The sequence below is a fragment of the Mytilus californianus genome, unplaced genomic scaffold (genome assembly GCF_021869535.1).
Source record: "Mytilus californianus isolate M0D057914Y unplaced genomic scaffold, xbMytCali1.0.p SCAF_6, whole genome shotgun sequence".
Classification (NCBI taxonomy): domain Eukaryota; kingdom Metazoa; phylum Mollusca; class Bivalvia; order Mytilida; family Mytilidae; genus Mytilus; species Mytilus californianus.
In genome coordinates, this window is record NW_026262712.1 from 112,024,340 (window position 1) to 112,042,801 (window position 18,462).

General features: G+C 33.4%; 1 protein-coding gene across 1 annotated transcript in view; it reads left to right on the plus strand.

Annotated features, from left to right (window-relative positions):
- The window catches only part of LOC127706724 (uncharacterized), a 74,724-nt gene that overhangs the window by 19,734 nt on the left and 36,528 nt on the right, over positions 1-18,462 (plus strand). The window contains exon 2 of the mRNA XM_052211382.1: positions 1,351-1,380. The gene's annotated coding sequence lies outside the window, so the exon portion shown is untranslated. The remainder of the gene's footprint in view (positions 1-1,350; positions 1,381-18,462) is intronic.

Consider the following 18,462-nt stretch of genomic DNA (forward strand, 5'->3'; position numbering starts at 1 on the left):
TCGACTCTGGAATTCAATTAAAAAACAATACGCATAAGAATTTTACATATTTGGTAGATACCATGCTAATTTGGTTTCGCTCATTAGTCTATACATTTTAAAATGAACTCTTGAAAGTCTCCGACAGAAAATATCATACATTTTGTACAACAGAATACATTCAGGCACGTATATAAGTATAGAAATTTTTTCTTCAGACTGATTTTAGACTGTTTAGTTTATGTCCTGACAATATCAGACTGAGTTAAGACTGTTAAGGATGCCTTTAGAATGTCAAACATGTGTTGAGACAAATTTAGAGAGTTGAGACTGTTAAGGTAGATGGGGAGGGGGGGATAGATTAAAATATGCTTTCAGATAATAAAAGAAATAATTATAATGCGGTCACCAGACTCATTTTCTTGCTACATAATAAAATAGGTAAATTCACAGCACCATTCTGTTATAAAAGTTACTTTATCTGAGTCATCTTCCCTTAAGTGGCAAAGTTTTAAAAAAAAATGAATCAAACAATATATTCTTTTTTTGTAAAATACAGCCGTAAAATACGATAAAACACATAATTTTCTATATACTAACATGAACAGTTTTAGACATGAAATATATACTACTCTCGAAATTTGCACATCTCCTTAGATGAATTAGACCAATTGTTATCTGCTATTTCACAATCCAAGATGGAGGAAGACACCCCAGCTTCATTAAGAATGTGTTGAGTCAAATTCATAGAGTGTTGAGACTGTTCAGAATATGTTGAGACAAATTCAGACACTATTAAGACTGTAAAGAATGTATTGAGACATATTAAGACATTGTTCAAACTGTTAAGGAACAAAGTTAAAAACAAAATCCGAATAATTTGATAAAATTAAGACAGAGTTAAGACAAACTCGGGAAAATTAATACTGTTCAACATTTTGATTTTAACTGTTAGTTCCTCATTGAAATTCATAGTAAACCGAGCTGAATGCAAAATTGTTTTTCTTTCGTGTGTCAAAATATTTAAAAACTGTTTGATTTTAAAATGTTCTTTCTGTTGATGTTACATTTGCTTTTTTATTTCACATTTTCTTTATGGTCACCAATTTTGGTATGCTGAATAATTTTTTTTATCTGAGACTGTTTATTTTTCTGTTTGCAAGTCTCAAATATGCACACTTTTTGAAAATGACCCTTATCTTTTGTCAATATTTTGACAATGCATACCTACATGTACATTGTACTCAACATTTTCATTATCAGAGACAAGGAAGCATATTTAAACATCTGTCTTTTCACTACATGTACATCTGCACTTCTAATCTCCGCAGTGTTACTAAACAAATCATACGTTAGTTTATTCTTTTATAGCAATTCAAGAGAACATTCGAAAGGAGCAAGGTATGCATTTTAATTATGTTCCGCTTATATTTTCTGTTTGTAATGTTTGCAACTTTACAGCATATTTACTTGTTGAATATAAAAGCAAGAAAATATACTAGTAGTATAATTACCAATGCGACAACTATCCATTGACTAAAAGGAATGATTTGTGAACAATTACAGGTCACCGTATGTAAAGAACAAAATCCATTCATTAAAGTAGGATATTAAGTGACCAGTGTGTACACAATGTGAAATAATTCAAAAGAGTATAAAAAGTGTTCTGATGTTGTGGTATATATATATATATATATATTGCATGCACACGTATAAAAATTGCGGTTTTTATCCAACGCAATCATAGGTTTGAACGTTGTTTTCAATTTAGACTTGTTTATATTTTTTCGTTTGGGCTTGTATTATATTTGCCTTTGGGTTTATATGATCCGTTCATCCTATTTCGACTCTTTTCAAAATTCAAGAGTCTATCCTAAATTGAGGTAAATTATATGGCCTTCCAAATACCGTTTCGATTCCTAACATCACTGAAGAGACATTAATTGTCGAAATCCGGATATGGTGTACAAATTTTTGCACCTCATGTTTGCGGTATACCATCTTTTCCGCAAGTTTATTGTTTTCTGTTTGGTAATAAATTAATAATAAGATCCATTTTTACATCTGGTGATCCGTTTATTTGGCAATCGCCAATGGCAGTCAGCAGGGTTTAAGAACATCAGTTGTTCGACCTGCTAGTCAAATGCGTTTTGTTAAAATATACTTTTTCACTTTTTTGGTCTTTTGGGGAATGTTGTTTGTGCTGTATTTAGACCCCTCTACCAAGAAATTTGTTTTGCATGCACACGTATAAAAATTGCGGTTTTTATCCAACGCAATCATAGGTTTGAACGTTGTTTTCAATTTAGACTTGTTTATATTTTTTCGTTTGGGCTTGTATTATATTTGCCTTCGGGTTTATATGATCCGTTCATCCTATTTCGACTCTTTTCAAAATTCAAGAGTCTATCCTAAATTGAGGTAAATTATATGGCCTTCCAAATACCGTTTCGATTCCTAACATCACTGAAGAGACATTAATTGTCGAAATCCGGATATGGTGTACAAATTTTTGCACCTCATGTTTGCGGTATACCATCTTTTCCGCAAGTTTATTGTTTTCTGTTTGGTAATAAATTAATAATAAGATCCATTTTTACATCTGGTGATCCGTTTATTTGGCAATCGCCAATGGCAGTCAGCAGGGTTTAAGAACATCAGTTGTTCGACCTGCTAGTCAAATGCGTTTTGTTAAAATATACTTTTTCACTTTTTTGGTCTTTTGGGGAATGTTGTTTGTGCTGTATTTAGACACCTCTACCAAGAAATTTGTTTTGCATGCACACGTATAAAAATTGCGGTTTTTATCCAACGCAATCATAGGTTTGAACGTTGTTTTCAATTTAGACTTGTATATATATATATATATATATCCACTGTTCCAGGTAAGGGTAGTGTTGAGCGATCACAACCATGTTGAATCCCGTCATACTTTATGTGTGCCTGTCCAAAAACAAGTAATTGTCATGTAGTGGCTTTCATTGGTTGCTGTCTACCATATTTAATTTTGATTAGTTACCTTCTTTTCTATCCTCTCAGTAATAACTGATAAAATATTCACAATAAAAACAATACCATAATTCAGTATACTGCAAGCATTATTTGATACCTATGATAATGAGTATTATCATATACTTAAAGTAAATAACTTATAATTTGTACAGTATGATAATACATGTAGCATCAATTTTACGTGAATTCCATATTTTCCGAATGGTGTTTATCGGGCTGATATGAAAAATTTATCACATGCTTCAAGCTATTATCACATGCCTTTCCGTAACGTTATCGCGAGGCATACCGGCATTACTCGGCAAATTCCGGAAAATACACCTCAATGGTACGTTTTCAGTGAAAAACATAGCAAAGTAGGGTACAATTATTTTTTTAGGAAACAGGAAAATATATTATTTAAAATGAAAAAAAAAAAAAACAAATGACACAATAAATACATTTTTTTCAAAGTTTCCAGCATAATTAAGAAAGTTACTTTACAAATGTTGACCTTTCCAAACAGTGTTCATTATGTGTTGTTGAATTTTTTTTTATCGTCAATATAAAAAATATATTATACTGTTTTTCACCTCTGTTGAGGCATATGATAGAAAGATTTCATATCGGATATATTACATTTGGCGTCCGACGTCCGTAAAATTTTCACTTTTGAACTTCTAATTGAGAACCACTCAAAAGGATCAATGTATAAAACTTTATTTTTCTCCATTATTGAAGCATATGATAAAAAGATCATAACATGTCATTTTTCATATCAGATAATTTATCAGCCCTCGGTCAATATCAGCCCTCAAGCCTTCGACTCTTATGCTGATTTTGAACCATGGGCTGATAATACATCTCATATATAAAAAATGCAATTGAATAATCTGATAATATTTGTTTCTTTTATTCTGTGGTCTTAGTTATCTATGATACCGTTATTTAAATTGAAATCTCTAAAAACAAGCATGTTTTTGTGATGACCTAAGTCCGGAATCTTGCCAGTAAACTTTTGTCATATCTAAATCCTCAGTTGTGAGCTGCCTAATCACTTGATAGTCTTGATCAAGAGTAACACAACAGATGTGTCTAGTGAAGCATGAGCTGCTGACCCTACTAGTGATCAGATATCACCTCTAGTGTTTCGGTAGGTTCATACTGCTCAATATTTAGTTTTATGTGTACAGTTTGGTTATTGTTGTTTGTTTTTCATCATTCTTTGAAGGATTGGAACCTTTTCTAAGGCAACAGTTTCTTCTATCAAGATGTAGCTGGGGTATCAACTAAATATATTCACACTGAAAAATAGTATTTTTAACTATAGGTCAACAATAATTCCCTCTACTCCTTAATGCGACTTGTTTGAAGGAGAAGCAGCAATAATATTTCGGTTTATTTGTTTTATATTTTTTTACCTTTAACAACTTCTATATTAAGTAAGAGATGTGAAGAATACGTCGAGGAAATGGCAGTTTAACTACCAACGACCAATGTTTTGATTCTTGTAGTATTTGTTTAGATCATTAACTTTATGCCTTGATGTTTATACTCTATTCAGACCTTGGCATAAGGTAAAGACACATGTATTTGATTAAAGACCATATGGTGATCTATTATATGTGTTTTTTATGCTTACCCCCAAAAACAAATCGGGAACATAGTCTTTGCCTTGTGTCTAAAATATTGCTTTGATAAAATATCTTACTTGATTGAAACCAATGAAAGAAATTTGGAAGAAGATGAGGCATATTGATTTTAAGGTTGCAGAAGAAGTTCATTATCGCTGTTTTTTTTAATAAAATCTAGTGATACCATTTATCAATGTGCAGTTTGGCGCAGATACGTTGGTTATCTTTCTTCCTGTTTAATTCATTTGTTTACCATGTTGTTGGTCGATATTTGATTTGTATGTCTTTTTACACAGAGTACCGATCTTAGTATATAAAAGAATGAATGAATATTTTATTACAGAAAGCATTGAATATGCTATAGCAACGAAAATAATTTAGATGACAAATGATAAACAGCAGAAAGCAATACATAAAAAGAATAATAAAAAACACACAATTGGTAAAATAACAAATATACCGAACTCAAAGGGAAATTCAAAACGGAATGTAACAATATGTGATCTGATTGACCACACATATTTGATGTAATCACACAATACCTTTATAATTAAAACAGACGTTAACTTAAATAAATACTGTAATTTAGTAATGTTATAAAGAATTTAATTAAGAATACTTGCTGTTACTGAAACATGTATTACAATATGGTTTCCCCTAATTCAATGCTTTACTACAATCTTAGGAAAAGTATCCTTTTACGATTATTTGTTTTACTATTTTCTGTAATGAATGTGTAATCAACCCATTGATTCCATATATTGGTTAAGAATGACACTATAGTGTGGATTATTATAATTCTTGGAATATATGCGATTTATATATTAATGGAAGTGAAGTATAGGTTAGTTAGACCCAAATGACTGAAAAAGGGGAAAAATCATCTTGTCAAGTTTGGATCTTTTTCTTACAACTGACAAAGATGGACGACTTCAAACTTGAGACAAATTCATAGTGTTGAGACTGTTAAGAATATGTTGAGACAAATTGTTTTTCTTTCGTGTGTCAATATATTTAAAAACTGTTTGATTTTTAAGAGTACTTTCTGTTGATGTTACGTTTGCTTTTTTTTTCATAATTTCTTTATGGTCACTATGTTTAGTAAGTTGAATACAAATTTTAATCTAAGACTGTTTATTTGTCTGTTTGCAAGTCTAAAATTTGCACACTTTTTGAAAATGATCCCTATTTTTTTGTCGATAGTTAAACAGTTTGACACTTCCATATAAAGCTAATCTATAATATTGACACACGAAAAAAAAAACAATGCACATTGTACTCGACATTTTCTTTATCAGAAACAAGGACGCATATTTAAAAATCGTTTTTTCACTTCTTGTACATCTGCATTTCTACTCACGACAGTATTACAATTAAGCATACGCTAGCTTATTCTTGTCATAGCAATTCAAATGAACATTCAAAAGAAGCAAGGTATGCATTTTAAATATGTTTCGTTTATATTTTATGTTTGCAATATTTGGACTGTACAGCATGTTTACTCGTTGAATATAAAAAGGCAAGGTTTATGAACAATTACAGGTCACTGTACGTGACGAATAACACTCAAACCTTATACTAGGATATTAAGTGTCCAGTATGTACAAAATGTGAAATAATTCAAAACAGACTGACTATAATTAGCAAAGACCCATCGAAACAACATCTGATACAAAAATTTAATAACACAAAGATATTTGGACGATTCATTGGCTCTTAATAATGACGATTTCAGAATGTACACTCAAGTGATTTATCCTGCTGAACTGAATTTAAATGAAGCTAATACTAACAATGAACATTGTCCTTTCCTTTCCTCTCCTTGATCTTGATATCTATATCTTTAACGGGAAGCTTAATACTAAAAATTTACGATAAAAGAGATGATTTTTCATTTCCAATTTCCCTTGGCACCATCTCATGGTGCTTATATATCCAAACTTGTTAGATTCGCTCGTGTATGTATCAATGACACGTCGCCCAGGACAAAAAGGTGTCAATCGGATGTTGTCAAGGACACAACAACACTGATTTTATCAGGTGTCCCCAGGATCATCTTAAAGGATGTAATGAAAACGACACATGTGCAGTCTTCTGATTCCTCATTGTACTATAAAAATTCAGACAAGTTTGTGTATATTCGGTCATGTACTGTTCAACTTTCAGTTATTTTAGATTTCAATGATGAGGATTTAAATTGTACTGCTTCAAATATTGTGTATGGTATTGAAGGGGCTCTTTGTGGACTGATCTAAGTCGGGGAAACTCGACAAAGACTCAATTTTAGAATGAATGACCATCGGTCTAATGTTAATGATTCTAATAACAACAAATTTCGCTATAAACATTCTAATCAGCCTGACCATTCTATTGTTTCAATGAAAGTCCGGATTATAGAGAAAATATATCATTCAACAAATGACCCCATATTGAGTACACCATATCGTCTACAAAGAGAATACTTTTGGATAAGAGAGTTGGGAACACCCATTCCCTATGGATGCAATGACAAAATTGATGGTGCAGGTATTTTGTCTAGTCCCAGGTGTAGTACTGTCAATAAATTACCATTATTTAATGCTCGACGAAATAGAAGTCATGGTCAGAGAAATTATACACCACCTGCTGTTCACACCGTGACAATTGATAGTCTATTATCGTCTGTTCAAAAAACTTTAGGCATTCACCATATCAGAACTAAATTATACTCCATTCCATTATCTAAACTTTATCTACTATTTCAAGAGGCCCAAAAATACTTCCGTTATTGATTCTAATTGTGTTTTATATAGATTAGTTGCAATTATCATGGACATTGCTAACCATAGACTATTCAAACTCGTAACAACTACTTTCAAAAATGAGGAAAAACGTAATTTTTTAAAAGTTAGAATTCGCCAATAAAGGTTTAGATGCTATCAATATTAGTAATATTTTCCACCAGAAATCTGTACAAAACAATATACCTGATTACTTCAAAAATAAAGCTACACCTGTAATTTCATATACTTACACCAAGTCTATTGCATCCAAGATTTTCAATCATAAGAGGATTTTAGAGGCCTTTAACCTCAAAGATGTGAAATCCAAACCTCCGGATTGCTCATGTGCATCGTCAAAATACAATTATAGTCCAGCTGGTCATGTTATTACTGGCGACCTTGGCATCGTTACCAATGAACAACTAAATGAGTTGTTAGCCAAGGGACCAAAATATAGAATTCCCCAGCCCATAAACTGGAAAAAGAACTTCAGGTTACTGATGGATCAGTTGAGGACAATGCTAGAAAATGGGTAATGCGCGAACCAGACGAACCAGAACTGGACACTTTGTCTGAATGGATCAAAGCTACTCGATCATGCATTCAGAAGAGCATTCGGAAACTACGATGTACTATGGACACAAGGGTTTCTAACCCATTCAAGAACCCGGAGGTTGTGGATGCTTTATCCTCTTTGCATGACAAATATGTCGTTGTATCTAGCAGATAAGGCCTCCAATAATATTGTCTTCGTATGTAAAAACCATTATTTGCAATGTCTCACAAAAGAGCTGGGAAGAAACAGCACAACTGGTAATCCCACATATTCTTTAACATCATTTACAAAGGATGAAATTTTACAAAATCACAAATCTGTCCTTTTTTCATTTGTTTTAACATCAAAGAAAACGAAGAAAATCTACCGTCATTATACTGGATATCAAAACTTCACAAAACATAAAGAACGAAACATAGCTGGATCATCAAGATGTTTGACTTAACATCTTTCTAAAGTGTTGACTACAGTCCTTAAATGGTGTGAACTTCTCACTAACACCATACACCATTACACCATTCACCATACACCATTACACCATACACCCTGTGCCATTAAATCATACACGTTACGACTTTGCACCATACACCTTACACATTACACCATAATGCAATTCAATTTCAAAGAAAGCGTGCAACTACAAAATTATTTATCTATTCTAAAAAACGAATTTTGATCACAATATTGTAAATTAATGTATAAAATTAAAAATCAGTTCTTATCAATATTTTGCATAGTTTTAAATGTCGTACACCATTCATTCACACCATTCCCGATCGCACGTTACACCATTACACCATTCCCCTTACACCATACACCATAGCACCATACACCTTCTACCACTGCACCGTATGTCATACACCATTACACCATACACGTTTTTTTTTGGAAGTTTACACCATCCAAGGGCTGTACTATTTTTCTACAGTAAAAGACGGCCTTCAAAAATATTGTGATGAGATATATTCAACCAGTGGTGTCAATCAGATGGGGATTCTAAAAAATTCTAAAGATCTACTGGTAAATCTAAGATCACAATCTCTACAATTTTGCAGCAACATTTAGACCTTTGATTTTTCTACGCTTTACACTACTATTCCCAATGCCCAATTGAAAGATAGACTTCACCTTTCATTTAACAGAGCTTTTTCTATAAAAATGGGAATCGTAGATATAAAGTTCTTGTTTTGGGTTATAATAATTCTTATTTTGTGAAGAACCACACTGATTCTATCAGAAAATACAGTCATTATGGTGAAGATGATATTATCAAAATGCTGGACTTTTTAATCGACAATATATTTGTTTAGTTTGGAAGATTATTATTTCAACAGACAGTCGGTATCCCAATTGGTACTAATTGTGCACCCTGTTGCGTAGGTAATTGTTAACGAACACTGTATTTTTTTGTTTGTCTTGGTTGAGAGGTTCACCACTAATTCCACATTTTGTAATGAAAAACACATCAGCGTTTTAACATTTATTCTATCATTTATAATACATCATACATACAGTTCACATATTCCAGTTCAATTCTAACAGTTAACCAAATTATATTTTCCATTCTTATTTATAGGGACAAATCAAGCATAAAGCACGAGATATTAGTGAATATAAAGTTTTCTATAACAATTAACGGAGATACTCAAATATAAATAACGGAGAAACATATTACAATTAAAGGAGCTAATTAACGGAGACAAAATTTATCATAAAAGGAGCATGTTTCATGTAAAACAAAAATGTCAAAGGAGAAATATGTTTAAACAATAATAATGTTAATCGCAATTCGCGACACTCCCAAACAGAAATTTATCCAAAAAGTTCACTGTAATCCTGGTAGCATATAGTTTCCATGGCAGTTTCAACTCCGTCAACATAATATATCTTACGTTCACAGGTAATGGTTAATGTTTGTGTTCTTGTTTTTAGATTTGAAGTATCCAAAGTGGAAGCAAAATTATCTTCATCATTATCGTCACTAATTATCACAATGTCACTGATCGGATCTTCTACTTTATTAAGAGGTTCATCTGTGCTGCTGTTTACGTTGTTGTTAATATCTACAATTGGATCTCTGTTTTCACGGATTTCACTGATTGCACTGATTTCACTGATATCACTGATTTCACTTATTTCACTTAGTAGGTCATCTACGTCAAAGTTTTCCACTGGGTCATCATAGGTTATCTTATCCAAATCTTCCATGAGATCAAACACCGTGTCATCATCAGATATGTCTTCATAATCATCTTTGTATTTATCTCCGTTTGAGACATCTAGTGCTGCCGTTATAGCATCTGCTTTGTTGTAATTGTGTATATTCTGTAAATGTTTGCATAAGTAATCCCTTCTGATAAACTTTCTTTCACAACCTTCTTCAATGCAGTTTAAGCTGGTATAACTCGGATCATGTTTTTCCTTCATATGACGAACAAGATTTTTCTTATATTTGTAAACTCTGTGGCAAGTATCACATAGGTATAACATGGTTACGTTACAAATAAACAATGCTTTTATCTTTTTTTAATATACCTTTTATATATAAAACTTGAAGAAAATTTACACGAATTGCACGTGTAAAATGAGGTTCCGTTGCATTATTTTGAACGGCTCCGTTCTATCGGTTTAAATGTCAATATGCTCCGTTAGATATAAATGGATACAGGTAGATAAATTTAAAACCAGTTTGATATAAATAACCACAGGTAGATATAAATAAACCCAGTTAGTTATAAATAAACACGGGTATTTAAACCGTTTAAAGTTTTGTTCATTCTACACAGTTCCTAGTGAACAAAAGTATATGTATATGCATAATTATCCTAACACCTATTATTTTATCGCACACTATTCATTTAGCAAATTAAATATTCCTTAATTACAAATCACTACAATTAGACTTGTTCTCCATACAATTTCTTAATCTTTTGTCGCGCTATTTCAGCAGACTTTCTCTTACTTCTTGTGTTAAAACTTGGTTCTTTAGTAGAACCGGTGGATTCTGTTTCATTTGAGTCAACTCCAATCTCAATAGGATAGAGTAAATTCAGCGGTCTACCAACCACTTTTCCTGAAGATAGTTGGACTTTGACAGATCTTATTTGTCTATCGCTACTTGGAATCAAAGTAACAAGTTTTCCGAGTTTCCATAATCCCCTAGGAACGTTATCTTTTAAATGAACAACATCTCCGACCTTAGGGGAAAAAGGAGACCGAACTCTTCCACATTTTAAAGACGTCTGCATTCGTTCACGAAGGCTCATCAAATAGTCTTCTCGCCACATCTTCCAAAACGAATCTAATAACCTTTGTCCTTTCTTCCAAATCTTTAGTAATTTATCTCTGTTGCTTGCAAATGGAATGAATGTTGCATCACTCAAATCACAATCAATTTCAGGAACACCAATATTTGGATTAAGGGATAAGAAATTACTAGGGGTTAATGTTATTTTGGAATTGACATCATCCCCAACATATACAAGGGGACGGGAATTTACAACTGCTTCTATCTCCTTCACTGTAGTTAGTAATTGAACTTCAGAAAGTAATTTTTTGTTTAAAGTTTTCCTCAATGAACGTTTGACAAGGCCAACTAGTCGTTCATAGAAACCTCCCATCCATGGTGCTAATTCTGTAATAAACTTCCAATGAATTTCTGAATTTGAAATATAACTTTGCACATCTTCACTAGTAATCACTTGTTTCCACACTGAATTCACAATTTCACCTCCAAGTTTGAACTGAGTGGCATTATCACTGATAATTTGTTTAGGAGTACCTCTGGTTGAGATGAATCTTCGGAATCCATATAAAAACTCCTCTGTCGTCATATCTTGTAACAATTCTAGGTGAACAGCGCGTGTAACAACACACGTGAAAAGACAAATCCATCTTTTCCTTGTTTCTCCAGAATATTTCACTAGAATTGGACCTAAATAATCGAGCCCCGTTCCTGAAAAGGGAACTGCTTGAGACACTCTTGACTTAGGAAAAGGAGCCATCACTGGCATTTTGTATGGTCCACCTTCATGACTTCTACACACTAAGCAATTTCGTAGAACTTGTCTTACAGCAGCACGACCTTGCGGTATCCAGTAATTGTACCTGATCTGGGATAATGTTTGTGAAACTCCACAATGAAGTTGTTTACAGTGAGTATGTTGTATCATAAGATCTGTAAACCTCTCCCCTCTAGGAAGTAGTATAGGATATTTTGCTCCTTCTGACAGATCTGTATTCTCTAATCTTCCTCTACATCTCAAAATACCATCATCACCTAGGAAAACACCAAGTTGATTTTGGAAATTGCTTTTCTTTCTTGAGGAAAGGACACTGAAAACATCTGAGTAATGTTTCTTCTGAATACATTTGATCCATTGCAATGTTGCACACTGTAATTCTGCACTAGTTAATTCTTGTCTTGACTCTGTTGACGTTTTTCTTAATCGATCTATAAAACGTGTAATCCATGCTGTAATACGAATTAATCGTATGAAGGAAGAGAATTTATCACTTTGAATCCCATAAGGTGTTTTATCAGATATATCAATTGTACCATCATTTGCACTATAATGAGAACTGCTTTCTTTGACATTCTTTTTGACTTCAGACTGATAATTTTTATTAACAGTTTCATTGTCGCTATAAGAGTACAACTTCCATGATCCTTCAGCACAGTTAAGCCAGACAGGGCCATGCCACCACAATCTGTTGGTGGTAAGTTTGTTTGTCGAAGTTCCTCTTGTAGCAACATCAGCAGGGTTTTCATTGGTTGGAATGTACTCAAACTTTATATCTTCTTGTTTCTTTATTTCTGCTACCCTGTTTCTTACGAACACAGTTAGATCTTTGTTTGATGAAATCCACTTTAACACACATTGTGAATCCGACCACAAGAATTTCCTTTCAATTGGTATTTTTATTTCACTTTCAACGAATTTCAGACACCTAACTCCAATAAGAACTGCCATTAATTCTAGTCTTGGAATTGTCATTCCTTTTACCGGCGTAAGTCTAGTCTTAGAAAAAACAAGATTGCACTTTGAAACTCCATTACTAACTTGATGAAGATAAATAGCGGCAGCATACGCACTTGCAGAGGCGTCACAAAAACAAAGTAATTTATACTTCCTTAATTGTGGCAAGCTATCCATTACAATACTTCTAGGAATCTCACAATCTGTTATCTTAAGTAACTGTGAATGTATCTCTTTCCATCTGACGTAATCTTCTTTATCTAATTCATCGTCCCAATTTAATCTTTTCTTCCATAGATCTTGGAGAAACACCTTTCCTTGAATAGTAACAGGTGAAAAGAGTCCAAGTGGATCAAACACTTCAGCTACTTCCTTCAGAGTGGTTCTTTTTGTTTGATTCCCTCCTATTACACACGAACGAGTTGACTTCAAACTCAACGTATCTGTATCAACATTCCACACATGACCAAGAACTTTCGTTGAACACACACCCTCCTTATCGCTCTCTGGAATAAAGGCATTCACGTTTTTGTCATTTGAAATCCATTCTCTGAGGTTCATAGAGGCTTCTCTGAAAATCTTCTTTGAATCTGAATAAATACTTATCGCCTCCGTCACAGAATTTGCTCCGGTGATCAGGTTATCAACATAGATGTCATTTCTTATTTTTTCCGCGATCGGTTGTTCACACGCACTTAAATGACAATCGATAGTAGCCCCTAGAAGAAACGGACTAGAAATCACCCCAAATGGGACACGACAAAAACGATATTCTATTATGTTTTCACTGGTCAAACTTGGGTTGTCTGTATCTTTAATCCAGAGAAATCTTGTAACATCTCTTTCACTTTGCTGTAGACCTATTTGAAGGAAAGCTTTTTCAATATCAGCCACAAGTCCCACTTTGTGAAGCCTGAATCTCATTAGCATACCACACAAATTTTTCAACATTACTGGTCCTCTATACAGACATTCATTTAAACTTTTTACGTCCTTGTTTGTTTTCGATGAGGCATCATACACTATACGTAACTTGGTGGTTGATTTCTGTGGTGTAACCACTGCATGATGAGGAATATAGTGGATCATACTGTTGGTCGTTTCTTCAACTTTCTCTATTATCTCCCGTTTTAATTGTTCCTGTATGACAGAATCATACTGTTTTAGTATTTCTGGTTTTTTCTTCATCCGGCCGATACAAGACTTTAATCTTCCAAAAGCTAGAGATCTATTAACAGGTAAATCCGGATCATCTTGTTTCCAAGGCCAAGTTACTTGGTATCTTCCGTTTTGGAATTTCAGTTTTTCCCTGAACGATTGCATTGCCTTTTCATCATCTGAATTTTCCAACTGATCGGAAATACCAATTGATTCCAAATTCCAGAAATCAGTAAGATCTGGTTGGGAAATAAATCCACATTCCCGTGGCATAATATTTGTCCTTTCAGAAACAACATCACTAATGACATGTGACAGAATCAGCAGTCCTGTTTCATCTTTACAATCAGAAGTATCTTTTGCTCTTCCTGTAATTATCCAGCCAAGTTTTGAGGCTAGAAGGTACAACCCAGGTTGAACCTCAATTCTTTGTAAAAGTATTAAATCTAAATAATAATCATTTCCAATCAGTATATCCATACTTGATGACTCAATTTCAAGTGGTATATTATCAGCAAGTTCAAAGTCACTAACAAATTGTTTCAAATGGGTAATTGTTGAGTCATCTAATTTCCTTCTTTGTACATTTCCGCTAATAACTGGGACTATATTTGCTACAATACTAAAGTACTTTCCATTCTTCAATCTTATCTCCAGTTTAGTGCTCCATGTTTTCACACTTTTTGCCTTTTCACTTCCAAATGTAACTAACTTAATTTCTTCTTCCTTTTCACCCTTTAACTTCAATTTATTTGCTAAACTTTGTGAAATGTACGTCCTCTGGGATCCTGAATCGAAAAGAACACGTGTTGTCTGCTTGAAAGTACTGCCAACATTTCTGACATCAGTTTTTGCAGTTTGCATAAGAACCATTTCACTAGATGTGATGAAAACGTTTTCCTGTTCATCTGTATTGCCATTCTGAAGCATCGTTCTATCAAAATATTCACTATCTGGACTCCTATTCACTATTAATTCTTCGGAAAAATGAACGCTTGATGTCTTCAAATTGAATTTTTTCGGACACAAACTTCTATGGTGGGAATTTACCTCATTGCAGTGAATACACAATTTGCTCCGTTTACAGTCCATTGACTTATGGCCTTCTCTAAGACACTTGAAACAACTCCCTTTGAGTTTTTTCTTTCTTTCATCAATGCTCTGGTACCTTAGACACTCATCACTCCAATGTTTCTCACCACAGTATCGACATTTGTCAAAAAATGTCGTCCCAATGTTAGCTTTTGCTGTAACTACTAAAGCTTCTGCTGAACTTGGTGCAGGTTTGAAATAATTTCCGTTCTTCTTAAATGGTTTCTTACGCCAAGTGTTTGAATCTCCTTTATTAACATTTTGCGTTTGTTGTCTGCTATCTTTTTGGGTGTCTGATATTCCTGATTTCTCTCTGGCTATGACGTAATCATTCAACTTGTCACATAAACTGGAAATAGTCCACTTTTCTATGGAGCCCTTTTGAATTTCTAACTGTAGCATCGCTTCTTCAGGTAGTTTTGATTTCACAATTGAAATAAACACATCTTGATCCACATTTTGTTTTAACACTTCCAAACTTCTTAGGTGTATTTTAACTTTATCAAGAAAATCTCTAAGGCTTGTTGTTCTATGCGTAGCAGAAGGCAAATTAATCATTTGGTTGTAGTGTAAATCAATTACATCTTGTTTGTTTCCGAATCTCTCTCTCAAAATACCAACAGCCAGATCATAATTATCGTTCGACAGTGTTAACCCAGCTATTGCAAGCTTGGCTTGTCCTTGCAATTTGCCTTTTAAGTAATTAAATTTCTCAATATTTGAGAGATGTTTATTTTTGTGAATTGATGATTCGAAAGAGTCCCAAAACTCAATCCACTTAGCTTTGTCGCCAGAGAACGATATCAAATCCAATTTAGGTAACTTAACGGAAGTTGTTTCCTCATCTTTCTTTGCATACTCTTTTTCTTTATGTTCAATTTGGAATCTTAATATGTCTTTCATTTCTCTTTGAAGATCAACAATTTCACTTGGTATAGCACTTTCTTTTGCTTTCTGTTCTATTTGAAATTTTAATATATCTTTCATTTCTCTTTGAAGATCAACAATATTACTTGGAATATCACTTTCTGTGACATTTCCAACTTCTTTCTTAGTAAATTCTACTAACCTCTCTTTGAATTGGTTTAAATCCAGATAATAATCCATAGCGTTGGAACACAGATTACAATCCTCTTCGATCACATCATCTATGTCCTCACTTTGTTCTTCCATAGCACTTGTTACTTTAGCACTTTGGAATTCCAATTTTTCTACATACATTTTTATTTTATCGGCACACTTTGAAGCCTTTGACAAATATTGTTGTTCTTCTGTTGGGTTAACTTGAGTAGACATAATTGTAACACCAATTTGAATCTCCGCCAAAAGTGTATTCCTGTATCGTGTTCTTACACCTTTTAAGTGACTTATGCCTGACATTTTTATAAAATAAATCGTTCACTTTCTTTATTTATTCAATTTATTCAAGTCCCGGGTTCCGGCACCAAACAATGTTGCGTAGGTAATTGTTAACGAACACTGTATTTTTTTGTTTGTCTTGGTTGAGAGGTTCACCACTAATTCCACATTTTGTAATGAAAAACACATCAGCGTTTTAACATTTATTCTATCATTTATAATACATCATACATACAGTTCACATATTCCAGTTCAATTCTAACAGTTAACCAAATTATATTTTCCATTCTTATTTATAGGGACAAATCAAGCATAAAGCACGAGATATTAGTGAATATAAAGTTTTCTATAACAATTAACGGAGATACTCAAATATAAATAACGGAGAAACATATTACAATTAAAGGAGCTAATTAACGGAGACAAAATTTATCATAAAAGGAGCATGTTTCATGTAAAACAAAAATGTCAAAGGAGAAATATGTTTAAACAATAATAATGTTAATCGCAATTCGCGACACACCCCTTCTGGTCGACTTGTTTTTGTACCAGTATGAAGCAGAATTCATTCAGAACCTTCTAAAAGACAAAAAAGAAAAAGCACCTTTAATTTTACTTTCAGATATATTGATGATGTCCTATCACTGAATAACCCATATTTCAGTCAGTACTTGCATCTCATATATCCCAGTGAACTTGAAATTAAGGATACTACTGATACAAGAAGGACTGCTTCATGCCTTGATCTTTTCCTCAATATTGACACAGATGGACGACTTCACAGTAAAATCTTTGACAAACGGGATGAGTTCAACTTCCCAATTATCAATTTCCCATTTCTCAGCAGTAACATACCCTCTGCTCCGTCGTATGGTGTTTACATATCTCAATTGATACGTTATGCTCGTACATGTTCACATTATACTGACTTAATATACAGGAGTGTGATCCTTACGCAGAAACTGCTCCAACAGAGTTATGAGGAGGAAAGATTAAAAATGACACTCCCTAAATTTTATGGACACCATCACGAATTGGTTGATCTATACGATGTGTCTGTTTCTAAACTAACTAATGACATTTTTACCACGTCTTAGATTGTGGTTTAACATCTATGTCGTCTGTCTTTTAGTATCGAACGTGACCTATTCTCGAGTATGACTGTTATACCGAGTGTGAATTTGCATTGCTATATGTCGTGTCTCGGAATTTTGTACAACCAACATTCATGTATTTATTTTTGATGTTTCTGTTATGGTTTCGGTTGGATAATGTGTTATGTCTTATCGTTTGTAGTCCAGATATTTATAAAATAGCCTTCAATACCATCATTGTCATGAAAATTGTTTGGACTAGTATTGTAAAAATAATTGTATAAAGTTCGAGATTGCATGTGCGTTACGTAAGTGCATCACTGTTTGTGATGTCCTATGGTGTCTGTGGTTGATGGAAGATGTTCGTTTTTGTTTTGCGGTTTGCATGTTGTGTCGACTATTATAGTATTTGTTTGTGCGTTTCTCTGTGATGAGTGTTCTTGTGTGTGTTTGTGCTGTATTTCTGTCACGTAGTGTTGTCCTTTTAGCGATATTTTTTAACAATTTCATATAAGCGGGAGGTTTGGCTAGCCATAAAACCAGGTTCAACCCACCATTTTTTCTTAAAATGTCCTGTACCAAGTCAGGAATATGGCAGTTGTTATCAAATAGTTCGTTTTGTATGTTGGCGTTTGGTTTTTTTTTGCACTTCAGTGTTCCTGTTGTTATTTTTAATTTCCTCTTATAGTTGATGTGTTTCCCTCGGATTTAGTTTGTAACCCGAGTTTGTTTTCTCTCAATCGATTTATGACTTTTGAACACCGGTATACTACTTTTGCCTTTATTTAACAACCTATTTGATTTTAACAAAATCTTTGTATTACTGAACAATTATCATACCAGGGTTTTCGATATCAG